Source organism: Oryx dammah, unplaced genomic scaffold (genome assembly GCF_014754425.2).
Source record: "Oryx dammah isolate SB20612 unplaced genomic scaffold, SCBI_Odam_1.1 HiC_scaffold_15, whole genome shotgun sequence".
NCBI lineage: Eukaryota > Metazoa > Chordata > Mammalia > Artiodactyla > Bovidae > Oryx > Oryx dammah.
In genome coordinates, this window is record NW_024070199.1 from 38,069,224 (window position 1) to 38,086,458 (window position 17,235).

General features: G+C 44.3%; 1 pseudogene; it reads right to left on the reverse strand.

Annotated features, from left to right (window-relative positions):
• Positions 1 to 2,631: 2,631 nt before the first annotated feature.
• Positions 2,632 to 14,189, reverse strand: LOC120874523 (annotated as a pseudogene).
• Positions 14,190 to 17,235: the final 3,046 nt, after the last annotated feature.

Consider the following 17,235-nt stretch of genomic DNA (forward strand, 5'->3'; position numbering starts at 1 on the left):
AGAGGAACACTTCATGCAAAGATGGGCACAATAAAGGACATAAAAATCAAAGACTTAACAGAAGCAGATCAGATTAAGAAGAGGTGGCGAGAAAGCACAGAACTATACAAAAATGCTCATAATGACTGGGATAGGGATGATGCTGGGGTCACTCACATAAAGCCAGATATACTGTAGTATGAAGTCAAGTGGGCTTTAGGAAGAATCACTACAACTAAAGCTAGGGAAATGATGAAATTCCAGCTGAGCTGTTTAAAATTCCTAAAGAATTAGGCTGTAAAAGTGCCGCATTCAATATGTCATCAAATTTGGAAAACTCAGCAGTGGCCACAGTGCTGGAAAAGGTCAGTTTTCCTTCCAATCCAAAAGAAAGGTAATTCCAAAGAATGTTCAACCTATCATGCCATTGTGCTCATCTCACTTGCTAGCAAGGTAATGCTCAATATCTTTCAAGCTAAGTTTCAACAGTACATGAACTGAGAACTTCCAGCTATACAAACTGATTTGAGGAAACAGAGATCAAATTGCCAACATACATTGGATAACAGAGAAAGCAAGGGAATCCCAGAAAAATATTTCCATCTGCTTCACTGACTATGCTAAAGCCTTCCACTGTGTGGACCAAAACAAACTGTGGAAAATTCTTACAGAAATGGAAATACCAGATCACCTTACCTTTCTCCTAACAAGTCTGTATGTAGGTCAAAAAGCAGCAGTTAGAATCAGACACGGAAGAACTGAAAGATTTAAAATTGGAAAAAGAGAATGACAAGGTATACATTGCCACTCTGGTTATTTAACTTATATGTAGGATACATCATTCAATATGTTGATCTGGATAAATCCCAAGCTGGAATCAATATTGCTGGGAGAAGTATCAACATCCACAGATATGAAGATGACACCACCCTAATAGCAGAAAGCAAAGAACTAAAGAGCCTCTCAGTGAAGAGAGGAGATGAAAAAACTAGCTTAAACTCAACATTCAAAAAAGTATTTACAAAAGATACTCAACATTCATGGCATCCAGTCCCACCACTTCAAGGCATATAGATGAGGGAAATGTGGAAATAGTGGCTGATTTTCTTTTCTTGGCCCCAAAATCACTATGGACCTTGACTGCAGCCACAAAACTAAAAGACAATTGCTCCTTGGAAGGAGGAAAGGCCATGAAAAACCTGCACAGTATATTAAAAAGCAGAGACTCACTTTGCTACCGAGGTCTGTAGTGTCAAAGCTATGGTTTTTCCAGTAATCAGGTACAGATGTGATATCTGAACCATAAGAAACGGTGAATGCCAAAGAATTGAGCTTTGAACTGTGGTGCTTGAGAGGATTCTTGAGAGTCTCTTATACAACAAGGAGATCAAACCAGTCAATCTGAAAGGAAATCAACCTCTGACCCCTGCTGTCTCAGCTGAAGCATCAACTGAGGGCCTCTAGGTGGAAAGAACGGATGCTTCCACTGCAAAAGTGCCTAACCATGGCAGCTCCAAGCAAACAGTTTGTAGCCCCACCCATGGAGAAGATCAGAAAGGCTGAAGGCTCTGTGTACCCTGAGTCTCCCGACACATGCGTTGAATTCTCCCCAGCAGCATTGGAGGCCAAGGAAGGGACATTCTGAGCCCTGGGGGAGGGGGATGGCTCAGGGATCCACTGGGGCCACCACTTACCAGGTAGAGCTGGAAAGGACAGAGCAGGCATATGTGGCAGAGAGCTGGTGACTGGGGTGTGGGACAAAAGGGAACCAGCTCTCCATGAAGCACCTCACCCAAACTCCCCTGGAGGACATGCCCAGTGATAAGATCATTTGAGATGGGATGAAGAGAGTCTATTTCATTACCCCTCATAATTCCTCTGAATGAGGAGGTGGCGGAGTTGGTGGGTCATCACAAACCATTCCATGGCCCAGACTATCTCCCAGTCGCTTTCTATGGGGCTGCCTCTCCCGAGCTTCAGTCATGTAGCTCTGGAGGAAATTGACAATCATGTGTGCTGCTGGGTCAGGGTCACAAGACCATGTAAAGCCAATCATAGGACCCCATGGCCCTGCCAGGATGGCTGATCTAGGACTGTACATGTGATCTGAGCTGGGTCATTCAGAGAACACCCTTGAACTCTGATGTCTTCAATCTTTTCTTTCCTTATTGGACATGCCTTCAGGATATAAAGCCCTAGTGCAGGTAACTTGGACTCCCTCACTAGGTGTAGAAGCCTTAAGGAAGAAAGTTGTCAGTCTAAGACCATCAAAGAAGAAGAAATGAAACAGTGAGGGTGTGAAATAGAGAACTGATGACTTCTGATTTCTTGGGTCCAGTCACTGAGATCTTTGTATTTGCTTTGCGTCTTGTGTCCTGGATTCCCAGAATCATTTCAATGAGTCTCCCCTTTCCTTGAAGCCAGTTGGAGGCTGGCTCCTCTCAACTGTGATTCAGACTTTGTTTTAGATCCTTCCCAGTCATTGTACACCTCCCAGACACAAACAGAGGCACCTGTTTGTTTCAGCACCATTAAGAGTGAAACCCTTTATTCTTTAATGAGAATAGGGTGTGCAGACCACCAAATACAGTTCACCAGCATCATGGGCAGGAGTACCCTAGTGTGATTTAGTGTTTGCTCAGAGCAGCCTTACTGATTCCTGAACCACTCCAAGCATTTATACTGCCTGTGCCAGGCCAATCCTGTCATTTCCTCGATCAAAGACTGAGAAATACAGCCTCAGGAAGACATCACCCAGGATCCAGGTCTCTAGATGTCCTCACTGTGTTCTCTTTGAAGGTGGTATAGCAGGGGCTTCTAGAATCTTGGGGGAGTCAGAGACACACGCCAATCAGCCTGAGCCCTTATATGCGACTCCCACAAACATCCAGACCCAGCACAATTCTTGACTTTATTTCCCTCTTTTGGTAAGTATCAAGGGATTTTCTCATTAGCAGGGGATATGAGAATTCATCCACAACCAAAAAGGGCCAAGATATGAGGTTGCCATGAGGAAGGGTGTAGGGGAGGGGAGGACTGGGAGTTGGGGATACAGAGGAATGATAAACAACAAAGTCCTACTGAAGAGCATAAGGAAATATATTAACTATCCAGTCATAAACCACATGAAAAAGAATAAGAAAAAGAATACATATTTCTGTATGTGTATAGCTGAGTCACATTGCTGTGCAGCAGAACTTAACACAACACTGAAGATTAGCCGCACTTCAACAAAAATTTTACAAAAGAAAAAGAGGGTCCATAGTTCTCTCTCCCTGTTTATTTCCTTCTGACTCCTGCTCCTTGTTTTCTCTGCAGAGAATGCTGATTCTCCTCCTGCGTCCTCACAATCCATACTTTATCAAGAAACTTTATTTTGTATTGGAGTATAGCTGATTAACAATATTCTGAGATTCAGGTAGATAGTAAATGGACTCAACCATATGTATCCATGTATCCTGGTCCCCAAAATACCCCTCCCATCCAGGTTGTCATATAATTAAGTGGAGTTCCCCATGATACACAGTAACTCGTTGTTGGTTATCCATCCTACATAGAGCAGTGCCCACAACACTTGAAGACTTAACTTAGGAACTCTGGGAATCTTCCTTCACCCTCTTGGGCCACTCCAGCCTTGGTTGGGTAACGTACTCTGGTTCCCCATCCCCACTGGTCAGTCCATAGCCCTCATCACCCCAAGTAAGTCCCCAGTGCCCCAGTGCAGAGCACTTTGGGATGCCATTTGCATGGAATCCAGTGAAGTTTTGCCTAGAACCAAGCAACCCTCCACATGGCTCCATGAGTTTACAGCTTTTGAATTCCTGAAATTCCCTCTCTTCCTCAAAGTCTTCTTTGAGCCCATCAGCCAGCTCTGAACTCCCACAGGGAGCTGACATGAAGCCTCCACCCTGTGTCAGGGCTGAGCAGTCACTGTGCACCTTTATTCACATTAGCATCCAGCCTCCCCACAGAGAGGTCGGGTAGCCTGGCTCACAAAGGGGGTACCCAGCCAGAGCTAGGGGAAGATGCATCTGAGAACTGGGGTGACCATGTAATTTATCATCCAGACGAGGAAAACTGTGAGAAGGGAAGGGAGACCGTTAATCCCTATGGTGGGAGAGCACACTGGGAGTGTCCCCAGTCATGGCCTATTTCAATGACCACTAGAGCTGACTTCATGTTCATGCATCTGAGGTTTCAGATTGAACTGAAGCTCTTTGAAGTCTGAGGACCATAGTGTTCCCCTCTCCTTGTGACTCCCACCATGCCAGCATGGTGTGGCGTCTCCACATTTATTTCAGGATGATCAGTGTCCCAGACGGCCCTTTACTCCCAAGTGGTTCATCTTGCGGGAGGCTCTGGCCCCAAAACAAGGCTCAGCAGCATCTGCAATAGTGCGAGATGGCCTGCAGAGGGCGCCTTCCTCCAAGCAGCAGCCCAGGGGTTCCTGCAAGTTCCTATTTGAGAACCACCCCTCAGCGTTCTCCCCTCGCCTTGAGGATGTAGGCCTGAGCTGGCACTGTTGATAGTGAAGATAATAGAGGGCAGGGTACTGACCGCAAAACATGAAACGTAGTGCTGTTAGAGAGAGAGGTTGGCCCTGGAGATCCTTGTTGTGTGTGGAGACTGGGAGTGACCCTGGGGCATGACCCTTCACCTCAGAATCCCGTGGCATGGTGCCGATGCACCTCTGGATGTTATTGACCAGTCTTCTTGGGCCAAGGATCAGTGATGACCCAGTATCCACAAGGGCCTCGCAGCCACCAGAACAAGCAATAATCTTTCTTTTCATGGAGATGCTGAGAGATAGTGTGACAAAGCGGGCATCAAGGTCACTCTGAGTCTCCTCAGAGCTGCCCCCTTCCCGACTGTCTTCTAAACAGCCCTCCATCTTTTGCACTGACTCTTTTACTTTGCTCTTGACACAGCACCTTCCTTGACATCTTTGAATGCAGTACTTGAATACACGAGGATCTTTCGTATCTTGACACAAGCTGGTCTTCCTTCCTAGAAGAGTCCCCTCCCCTTTGATTAGCAAATGTCTTCTCATCTTCCAGATTCCAGCTTAATTGTCATTGATTCAGGGAAGTCTTTCCCTCGGTGTTTATCAGTCTCCTGTCTTGGTTACTTTCTGTAGACCTTATCTCATATCTGCTGCTGCTGCTGCTGCTGCTAAGTCACTTCAGTCATGTCTGACTCTGTGCGACCCCATAGATGGCAGCCCACCAGGCTTCCCCATCCCTGGGATTCTCCAGGCAAGAACACTGGAGTGGGTTGCCATTTCTTTCTCCAATGCATGAAAGTGAAGTCACTCAGTCATGTCCGACTCTTCACAACCCCATGGACTGCTCCTCCATCCATGGGATTTTCCAGGCAAGAGTACTGGAGTAGGGTGCCTCTCATGTCTAGTATGTACCAAAGTCACAATTCACTATGTGTGTATGTCATTTCTTGTGCATCTGCCTTCTTAGATATGAGGGCGAGTTTTATTCTCATTGCCTCCCTAAAGTGTCTGGCACACTGTGGATGCCAAATGTTTGTCTGTTCAGTGAGTGAATGAAGACTGTGAGAATAATGAATGAGAAACACCCAGGGAGTTGTATCTGGTGGGGAACTAATAATGGGTCAAATCGCAGAGTGAAGATGAAGATTCGCAGGGGCAGCAGATTCTCATAGTGAGAGGGTAACAGGCAGGAAGGCCAGGGGTCTCCAAACAGAGGAAATAGCCTGCAAGTGTCAGACATTTTTATCTCTCTTAAGTGGCAGGAGGAAAGAAACTAGCAATACTTTTTCCTTCTCTATACAAATTTAAAAGGAGGTTTCTCTTAAAATTCTGTGTTGCCATAACACCTCTTTTCACCTGAAGTTAACTATTCTCAAACCTAGAGATAACCAATGCCTTTTTCTTATGGAAATGTTTATCTTAAGCTATACTAATGTACTATACATTTATCCCAAACTCTGTCTTCAAGTTGGTTCCACCTTTTGGCTCAGAACCTACTTGACAAACCAGTATGTTGTACTCAGATATTGCTCCCCTAATCTATGTAAATGAAACTATTTGTATGGTGATCTGCCCTTCTTCAAGATTCAAGTTAATCATTTTATGGCACAAGATGAACCATTTGGTGCCAAGATTATCACAAAATGCATCTTATGGGTGAGGGGCCTGGTGCCATTCTGAGTTTTAAGACATTACTTTCTTTCATTAACAGACTGCTAGTTTCCAAGAATAGCAAGAAGAGATAAGAAAGCCTTCTTCAGCAATCAATGCAAAGAAATAGAGGAAAACAACAGATTGGGAAAGACTAGAGATCTCTTCAAGAAAATGAGAGATACCAAGGGAACATCTCATGCAAAGATGTGCTCAATAAAGGACAGAAATGGTACGGACCTAACAGAAGCAGAAGATATTAAGAAGAGGTGGCAAGAATACATGGAAAAACTGTACAAAAAAGATCTTCACAACCCAGATAATCATGATGATGTGATCACTAATCTAGAGCCAGACATTTTGGAAAGTAAAGTCAGGTGGGGCTTCGAAAGCATCACTACGAACAAAGCTAGTGGAGGTGATGGAATTCCAATTGAGCTGTTTCAAATCCTGAAAGATGATGCTGTGAAAGTGCTGCACTCAATATGCCAGCAAGTTTGGAAAACTCAGCAGTGGCCACAGGACTGGAAACAGTCAGTTTTCATTCCAATTCCAAAGAAAGGCAATGTCAAAGAATGCTCAAACTACCACACAATTGCACTCATCTCACATGCTAGTAAAGTAATGCTCAAAATTCTCCAAATCAGGCTTCAGCAATATGAACCATGAACTCCCTGATGTTCAAGCTGGTTTTAGAAAAGGCAGAGGAACCAGAGATCAAATTGCCAACATCCGCTGGATCATCGAAAAAGCAAGAGGGTTCCAGAAAAACATCTATTTCTGCTTTATTGACTATGCCAAAGACTTTGACTGTGTGGATCACAATCAACTGTGGACAATTCTGAAAGAGATGGGAATACCAGACCACATGACCTGCCTCTTGAGAAATCTGTATGCAAGTCAGGAAGCAACAGTTAGAACTGGACATGGAACAACAGACTGCCGCCAAATAGGAAAAGTACATCAAGGCTGTATATTGTCACCCTGCTTATTTAACTTATATGCAGAGTACATCATGAGAAACGCTGGGCTGGAAGAAACACAAGCTGGAATCAAGATTGCTGGGAGAAATATCAATAACCTCAGATATGCAGATGACACCACCCTTATGGCAGAAAGTGAAGAGGAACTAAAAAGCCTCTTGATGAAAGTGAAAGAGGAGAGCGAAAAAGTTGGCTTAAAGCTCAACATTCAGAAAACGAAGATCATGGCATCCGGTCCCATCACTTCATGGCAAATAGATGGGGAAACAGTGGAAAGTGTCAGACTTTATTTTGGGGGTCTCCAAAATCACTGCAGATGGTGACTGCAGCCATGAAATTAAAAGACGCTTACTCCTTGGAAGGAAAGTTATGACCAACCTAGATAATATATTCAAAAGCAGAGACATTACTTTGCCGACTAAGGTCCATCTAGTCAAGGCTATGGTTTTTCCTGTGGTCATGTATGAATGTGAGAGTTGGACTGTGAAGAAGGCTGAGCGCCGAAGAATTGATGCTTTTGAACTGTGGTGTTGGAGAAGACTCTTGAGAGTCCTTTGGACTGCAAGGAGATCCAACCAGTCCATTCTGAAGGAGATCAACCCTGGGGTTTCTTTGGAAGGAATAATGCTAAAGCTGAAACTCCAGTACTTTGGCCAACTCATGAGAAGAGTTGACTCATTGGAAAAGACTCTGATGCTGGGAGGGGTTGGGGGCAGGAGGAGAAGGGGACCACCGAGGATGAGATGGCTGGATGGCATCACCGATTCAATAGACATGAGTCTGAGTGAACTCGGGGAGATGGTGATGAACAGGGAGACCTGGCGTGCTGCGATTCATGGGGTCACAAAGAGTCGGACACGATTGAGCGACTGAACTGAACTGAAGTGATTATATAACATCCAGCTAAAGACTATCATGGGGGTACTCTTTCTGCCCCCTTTTGATGCCTATGTCAGAAGATTTCTCTATCTTCTTTATACTTTAATAAAACTTTATTACACAAGAGCTCTGAGTGATGAAGCCTCGTCTCTGGCCCCGGATTGAATTCTTCTCCTTCGGGGCCAAGAATCTCAGCGTCGTGATTCCACAACAACCTTTCATTAGTGGTGGGAGAGAGGGGCTCCTCTGGGAGAGGGTGTCTGCCAGCACTGCTCCTACAACCAGCTCAGACCCTGAGACCCTGGCCAGGAAACACACGACTAGCCCACAGAAACTCCAAAGGACAGGTCAGCTTTTGTCTGAGGGTATTACACAGAATCCTATCAATTATGCCTCTTGTCCTCAGGTCACTCCTGGATCCCACCTTCCAGATTCTCTGTTCTAGCCCCTGCCCCACTGTGTGTCCAGGTATGTGAGGTGTCATTAGTTGCTTTCAAGTCTTAAGACTGCAGCCAACCTCTCTCCACTGCTGAGTAGCTTCTCCCTAAGAAGACCAGTTTTCCCCATTTGCTGAGGACTTTCCCTGTTTTTAAACTGACATTTATCTGTACTGAGAACTTCCTTGGTCCCAGGTAGCCTTGGACAGTTGGTCATCTTATACCTCTGTCCAGGCTGGTGTAATCTCCCCTGATCCTCTGTTCAGCACACTATAGAGTCCTCTAACCACGCTCCATGCCTCACAGGGCAGTGGGTGCAGCCCTCTCCCAGGTGCACAGAGCTCTCTGAACCCTTTCAGGACCCTGGTCAGAGCCCTGGTCAGAAGGCCTGGGGATTATGAACCCATGGGTTGTTTGCATATCTATGCGTTTATGTGTTTGTTTATATATGTGTTTGTATGTGACTCTAATTGTGCTTTTGTGTCTCTGACTAGCTATGCATGGTTATGTGTCTCTGTTTATATGTCTGCTTGTGTGTTTCCATGTGTCTGTGTGTCTGTCTGTGTTGTTGTGGGTGGTGTATATGCCTGTGTCACTATGTGTCTGAGAATCCATTCGTGTGTGTCTGCCTGTGTCCGTGTACAGATGTGGCGCATCACTTGGGCTGACCCTCAGAGGGAGAGGCTTACCCGTCCATGTGTACAGGTCACTTTCCCGCTTGGATCAATGGTACCCAGTTAAGTGCTCCCTGGTAGTAAGCTTTGTCCACCACACCAAACATCACCACACTGCCCTTCCCCTGCATCTGTAGAGAGAAAAGAAGGAGATCTTTGGAGGACAGTAACAACAGCACAGTTGGAGAGCTTGTGTTTGTGCTTGTCTACCCATCAAGGCCCTAATAAGGTCCCCATGTACAGATGCAGAAATCAAGGCTAGGAGCAATTGAGAACCAGACTGAGGTCAGTAACAGGCTAATGAGTGGCACAGAGGAGGTTAGAAGCTGAGTCACATGGCTGGGCTCCACCCACTATGTCTTCTGAAGAGGCCCAGGACCTCCTGCTACCTGTGTGCTCAGAAACCCTCAGATGACAGGGTGCTGAAGAGTTTTTGCTTTCCCTTTGTCCAGCTTGTCATTTTTCAGGAAAGTCAAAGCCTGGGAGTGGTAAGGATGTGGGTTCAGGTCACACAAAGTTGGCTCCACTGGCCTGTGACCTCTACTGTCCAAAGGGCCCCACACTCAGAAGGAACCCCACCTCTGCTCTCCCTGTCTTGAAATGCCTAATATTTCTTGAACAGTGGGTCCCACACGTTTGTGTCCCACACTTTCATTTCTCACTGGCTCCACAAATTGGGTAGCTGGTCCTGGGCTCCCAGTGAAATGCTTATGAGGAACGAAAGATATCCACCATCGTTCTCCTTCCTTCCTTATCAAATTCATAAGCAAATCCTAATGCCTTTCCTTCAACTTGTTTCCTGTTGCCTTCCATTAACATTCCTCCTCACTCACCCCCCTAGACCAAGTTATTGCTCTTGAGCCCAGGAGCAGGAATGTGTTCCAGTAAAACATTATTTATAAAAACCAGCGGTGATGCCAGGTAGGGCCCTGGGGCCATAGTTATCCTGGGTTAGATTATCTCTCAGGATACTTCTTTATCAAGTGTTCTATAATTTTCGTGCAACTGAAAGCATCTTACAGCTAATTTGGAGAAAGGGATTGTCCATCTCAGACTTACTTGCTCAAGTAGAAGGCAAAAACAGGCTCAGAAATGGCACCTTGATTCTTCAGTTTCTCAAAGATGGGAATTACTCCAGTGAAGGATATGTTGGGGTAGTTCAAGCCCAAGACACCATCAAAAGGTATACCCTCAAACCCAGATTCTGCCATGCTTAGACTGAATGGCTGGTCAGTGCTTACAAGGTCCCCAATCTGTGGGAGAGAAGAGTGTTTCCATTTACAGATATGTGAAGTGGGGCTAGGACTGGACTGGGGTCCATTGCCATTAGATCCTCAGAGAAGAATTGAGGCTGGGCTGTGTCTTTGGTGGATCTCAGACGGTTAGACCAAGCTGGGAGGGGAATTTGGGTTCCATTTGTGAGAGGCTGTGAATTTTAAGACATCTGCCCCTCTGAAAAACACCACCTGAGTGAGTCAAATTGGCCTTGTGGCTTCTGTCCAGGTGGAGCAACCAAGAGTCAGGCCAAGACCCATTGGTGCCACCTTGTGGACGAAATGATCAAGAGCAAGATAGCCTTCTCTTTGGCATCCCTATCACCTAATGACAGGAATGGACCGCATTCTCTGTAAGGTACTGTGGATTCTGCATCTGTCCGGGAAGACAGAAGCCAAAAACACAATCATGCTTGCTGGGATCTATGAAATTACTGCCTGGGGAATTTACTTTTGGGGATATGTGTGTTTCTGTGAGTGTGTATGAGAGAGAAAGAGAGAGGGTAACTACTCAAGTACTTTGGGGTGGCAGGCCATAGGTTTATTAGATTCTCAAGGGTCCTCTAGAGTGAGAACTCATTTATCAGGCCCCCTGACAATTCTGACTTCCAGTTTCCCACTCTGGATACCCGAAGCCTTTGACTGCCCCCCAGGGTCCCCAGATAAGTTTTATCCAGTCCCCAAACATCCCACAGCAACTTCAGTCCTGAAAAGTCAGCTTAGTTCTACCGTTTACCACGTGTGTGACCTCAGCAAGGCCCTTGCTGTCTGCACCTCAGTTTCCTCATACATCTCATGAGCTAATCAGACCACCTGCTGTGTGAGGTTGTTGCAGGATTAAACCAATTATTACCTGAAAGTGCCTGGAACAGTCTGTAAATATAAAAGTGGGTGTTTTTTCCCCTCTTCTTGCTCCCAGCAAAATGAACCTTGAACTGCTGATGGGCAGAGGAGCTGCAAGTCCACACCTCAAGCTACTCTCTGGGTTAGCTAATTTGTTTGCTCATGTGTCACCATGGGCACTGCCTCCCCAGGGACAAGATTCTGTGTGTAAGATGGTCAATATCTATAGAAGTTAGACTAGGAAGGGTCCTGCCAGATGGTCCTGCATCTGTTTTGCAAGCCGTGGTCACTCCTTAGAGAGTCCTGACTCAGCTTCTGTTTACACGTTACCTGAATGGTGTCATAAGCAAGAAATCCCTTCATCCTTCCAGAACCATAGGCAATGCCGAAGGTCTTTTGGGTAGTCCAGAAGGTGGAAGACTCAAGATGTCTGAACATAATGTGTGTAGCTGTGGACACAAGAGACAAGTGTCATCAAGTCTCAAGGGTAGAAACCAAGGCAGCAGGGAAAGTGAAGGATGGTCCGGGTATGAGGTGTCTGTACTCACAACAGGCTGGACTGGGGCAAAAGTCGGACGCCACCCGCAAGTCAGATGAGCCTGTGTCAAAGACAACCTGGAATTCCTGAGGGGGTGTTCCAATGGTGATGTTACCCACATAGAGCAGCTACAGGGAGAAGGAAGGAATGAGTTAGTGCAGAACTGGCTACCCTCTATTCCCACACTGAGGCCTCCCTCTGGGTGTCACATATCTCTTGAGATCACTTTCTAACCACCGTGCACCTCACAGCCTTTTGTCACAGAGGTGCCTGCATTTGATTTTTTTTTTCTGTGCTACATAGTATGCAGGATATTTAGTCTTACCAAGCATTGAAGTGGTACCTCTTGCACTGGAAGCCCAGAGTCACAACCCCTGGAATTCCAGGACCGCTGGACACCCAGGGAAGTCCTGGGGCCTTCATTTGAGAAGCTCTGTAGTCTCTTCAAACCCAGCCTTAGCACCCCCTTCTCCAAGAGTCCTTCTTGATCAACCTCAGCTACTCCCTCTAAACTCAGACCACATCCAATCAACACCACACGTGACCCTTTCATGACATGTATTTACTCTTTGCTTATCTCTCAGGCTGGCATGGGCATTCTTAAAGACAAAATAAGCCCTTTTTCTAATCTAAAAACAGTAACCACTGTGTTAGATTCTGATGGCCTTACACAGAATAGAGGTTCTGTAACTTTTTACTGCTATGGTTCTTGCATCTATGGAAACAGAATTCCTCTGCCTGGGGATTCACAATTGCTTTGCAGTTGGTTCTACCTTTTGATCAGTGATGGTTCACTCCTTATCTGTAACTGAGTGGCTCACTTAGTTCAGAAGGAACAATCGCCCTCAAACTAACGACACATCTTCGACACAGAAATGGATGTTTACCTGCCACCTGGTAATTGCTGGGCCCAGTCACCACAGACCAAGAGTTGAAGATGAGAGTGTCTTCTCCTCTGGTTGGGGTCCCTGTTTTCCAATGTGTCTGCCTCCTGTAGGAACCCCACCACCAGCATCCCACCAGGCACCTCCAGATGAGCCCTGGTGCTAGGCTAAAGCACCAGGGGGCGCTGTGAAGCACCATCCTCCCAAAATACTCACATCCATGGTGTTCCTCAGGGGGTGAGTAGTTATATTTGAGCCATGAGAAGAAATCTGGAACAGTTGATAAGTACGTTCCTTCAGAAAATTGTTCAGCAAGTTTTTTTTTTTTTAACTGGGGGTTTTTCTCATGATCTTCACTTTTGTTAGAGGTATTCTTTCACCGAGTGTTTGACAAAGAAAATAAAGAAGACGCTACAATTATCTGTCAGTGTTAAGGTATAACTGTCATTACTTATAACTGTCATTGTAATGGCACAGTGTATTTTCCAATCACTTTTATGAGTCACCTTGTTATCAGAATTTTATGCATATCCCATGGCAAAGACATAGGTTTGAATACAGGTTCTGTTCTGTAGTGTTGGGTAAGCCATGTGCCCATGTGGGGTCTGTCTCCACCTCGGTAAAATGGTGGAATGTAGTGATTCAAACACTCCAAATAGAATATCTTGGGGATAGTGCAGTGATGGATATAAGGCGCCTGATAAATAGGAAGTCTCAACAATGACAGCCACTAGCACTGCTGTTGCCACCCCACTGTATCCTTCTCATAGAAGCTCAGGGAAGGAGGTAGAAGGGGGATTATTATACTCTTTTTTCCAGGGGAGGAATTTGAAATACAGGAAGTTTGTGAGTTGGCTGTAGTCACACCTCTTGTCAGATGTAAAACCATGTATAAGTAGTTCTCCCAATCTTTCTCCAAGTTGAAAGAGAAGAGAGGGTTGAAAGAAGAATCCAGGAGATAGGGAAAATGTTAGGGACATTAAGAGGTTCAAGAGCAAGGAAGAGTTAAAATTGAAAAATTAAAAGTAAGGAAAAACAACAGAGTTATCTGCAGGCACAGAGACTTCCAAAGAGATGGGGAGATAAGCGAGAGAGATACAGAGATGCAGACACACAAATACACACTGAAATAGAGAGAGAACAGAGAAGAGATCTAAAAAAAACTGCAGAGAAGTGTTATTCCACAGGACCACACCTACATCTGCATAGGCTGTGCACTGAACAATTGCAAGGAGTTCCATTTTCAATAGGTTACACATCTGGGCCCCAAGAGTTGTGCAACCATGCAACTCTACACCATGACCCTTGGGACCCACAGTCCCTATAGCAAGGTACTTATCAATAAGTAAGAGTTAAACTTTAAAACTGTCAGGGAAATATTCCTTTCCCATCTAACCCTGATGGGTGGAAGAATAATCAGATGAAAAGAAACATCCCAGAAAGGAAGATGATGCCACTTAGAGCCCCTATACTTACACAACTGTGCACTCTGAGAGGGACACCAATACGAGGAGCCCAAGCCACTTCATGCTTCTTTCCTGGCTCCATGTACTCAGGGAAAATTCGGTTCTTAGTATGTAGTGAAGACCAAAAATGTCTACTTATATATGCTCTGAATGACCTAATCATTCCCTAGGCCATTAATTGATCTAATAAAAATGCAAACCTCTCGAAAATGTTTACCTCCATCAGTGTCCTTGGGGAGTAAATGTTGAAACTTCTCAGAATACAGAGAATTCTACTGTAATCTCTTCCTTGAGGCTTGGCTGGAAAACCAAAGTGAATGGCATGGACATCTAAGGGCATGGACATCTAAGAGCATGGGAAACTTGCCAAATTGGAGAAAAAACTGCTAAGAACATCATAAAAATGAATATTAGGGACCATGCTAGACTTTCGTGATATAATGTGATCTTCCAGTCACTTCATGAGATGCACATTGCTGTCCTCATTGGAGAGTTGATTGCTAGGAGGAAAAGCAGTCAAATGGCAAAGTAAAGGCTTCAGGGGCAGCCCAGAGACATACAACTGGCTTTAGGTGGTGGGTCAGATGGCAGATATTAGGTGCACCTATGATGCCAGCCTGCATCAAAAGTTTAGAGCAGAGCGGTATTTCAATTGCATGGTTTCAGAATTGGAAGAAATATCAAATGTATCCACAAGATATTTCATACCATTCAACAAACCTACAAGGAAGATCTGTGTGCTGGGATCTGGATTAGATGCTTCAAAGTCAAAGTTGATCAAGATACAAGTGGTCTTTATCTTAGGCAAGCTAACAGTCTAGTTCTCACAAACTCATGGCCACGGAGGTGAGAGAAGTGATTCAAGAATTAGGCAGCCATGCTGGACCATGGGCAGTACTGGCCTTACCACTGGGAGCAGCCTTTCCTCCACTTCACCCATGCTGGAAAGCAGGCCAGTTGGCCATGTTTTCAAGAGAATCAGAAGTTTTGATATTTATATACAATCTACTGATTTTAATGTTAGTCACTATTGTTTTCTTCCAGAAAAAATATAATGGGAGCCAAATCTCCACCACAGTGTATATGGCTGTGGCTATCTCCACCATAGCCTTCAGTCTATGCCTGTTTTTATTTCTGGCCTAGAGTTGGGAGTGCAGTGGGGACGGAGACGGATTTAATTCAAGTTGATTGATGTAAAGTGACTGAATGCATACTAAACATGTTATTTTTCTTTCTGTTTATAAAGGAAGATCACCAGGGACATATAAACCAACTAGTTTAATAATGTCTATTTGCTGAAGATAAATGGATATATTTCTTATGTAATTCCCCAGTAGGGTCCATGCCTTAAAATTTTTGTCCGCCAAACCAAACATACAAAAAAATAATTTTGAAGTATCTTTTCAATCAAATAAGACAAAACTACTCAAATCTCCTGCTCAGCCTGAGATGAATAGGGCTACCTGCAAACTGCTACTGCAGCCAAAGTAAAGATGACAGTGTTTTATGACTCCTTCCAAGACTCCCAGGGTCCATTCCTGCATGAGATCTATCCAGCCCTGTCCCTTGGGTCCAACAAAAGGAGCCTGGCCTGATTGCCAGGTGTGTATAGATGAGGCACTGTGTCTTAATCTTCATTTTTGCATATTGTTTAAGTTTTGGTGTTAAATTACAACAGGGGGACTATAACAGCATCTAATAAATGACACACATTTATACCCTTTAACTCAGCAGTTTTACTTCTATGGATCTATAAAACAATACACTGATGAAAATATAAAAAGCCAACTGCACAAGCTATCTACTGCACATTGTTTCTTAAAGTAGAATATTTTTAGGCCAATTTATTCCTAACTATTTCACTCTTCATTGCAATGGTGAATGGGTTTGTTTCTTTAATTTCTGTTTCTGAGTTTTCATTGTTGGTGTATAGGAATGCAAGGGATTTCTGTTTATTCATTTTACATCCTACTGCTGCTGCTAAGTCGCTTCAGTTGTGTCCGACTCTGCACAATCCCAGGGACGGTAGCCCACCAGGCTCCCTCATCACTGGGATTCTCCAGGCAAGAACACTGGAGTGGGCTGCCATTTCCTTCTCCAATGCATGAAAGTGAAAAGGGAAAGTGAAGTCGCTCAGTCGTGTGCGACTCTTAGCGACCCCGTGGACTGCAGCCTAGCAGGCTCCTCCATTCATGGGATTTTCCAGGCAAGAGTACTGGAGTGGGTTGCCATTTCCTTCTCCCTTTACCATATTCATTGATTAGCTCTAGTAATTTTCTGGTGGTGTCTTTAAGGTTTTCTATGGAGAGGATCATGTCATCTACAAACAGTCAGAGTTTTACTTCTTTTCCAATATGGATTCCTTTTCTTTCTTTTTATTCTCTGATTGCTGTGGCTAGGACTTCCAAAACTATGCTGAATAGTAGTGGTGATGTGGGCACCCAAATATTTAGCAATAAATTTACCTAAAGAAACAAGAAATAACAATAAATTTAATAAATAACATAACAATAAATTTACCTAAAGAAAACCATGAAACACTGATGAAAGAAATCAAAGATGACACAAATAAATGGAGAAAGACACCATGTTCATGGACTGGAAGAATCAGTATAGTGGAAATGAGTATACTACCCAAAGCAATCTATAGGTTCAACACAATCCCTATCAAACTACCAGTGGTATTTCCCACAGAACTAGAAAAAATAATTTCACAATTTGTATGGAAATGCAAAAAAAAAAAAAAAAAAAAACAAGTAGCCAAAGCAATCTTGAGAAAGAAGAATGGAACTAGAGGAATCAACCTGCCTGACTTCAGGCTCTACTACAAAGCTACAGTCATCAAGACAGTATCGTACTGGCACAAAGACAGAGATATAGATCAATGGAACAAAATAGAAAGCCCAGAGATAAATCTATGCACCCATGGACACCTTATCTTTGACAAAGGAGGCAAGAATATACAATGGAGAAAAGACAATCTCTTTAACAAGTGGTGCTGGGAAAACTGGTCAACCACGAGTAAAAGAATGAAACTAGAACATTATCTAACACCATACACAAAAATAAACTCAAAATGGATTAAAGATCTAAATGTAAGACCAGAACAATAAAACTCTTAGAG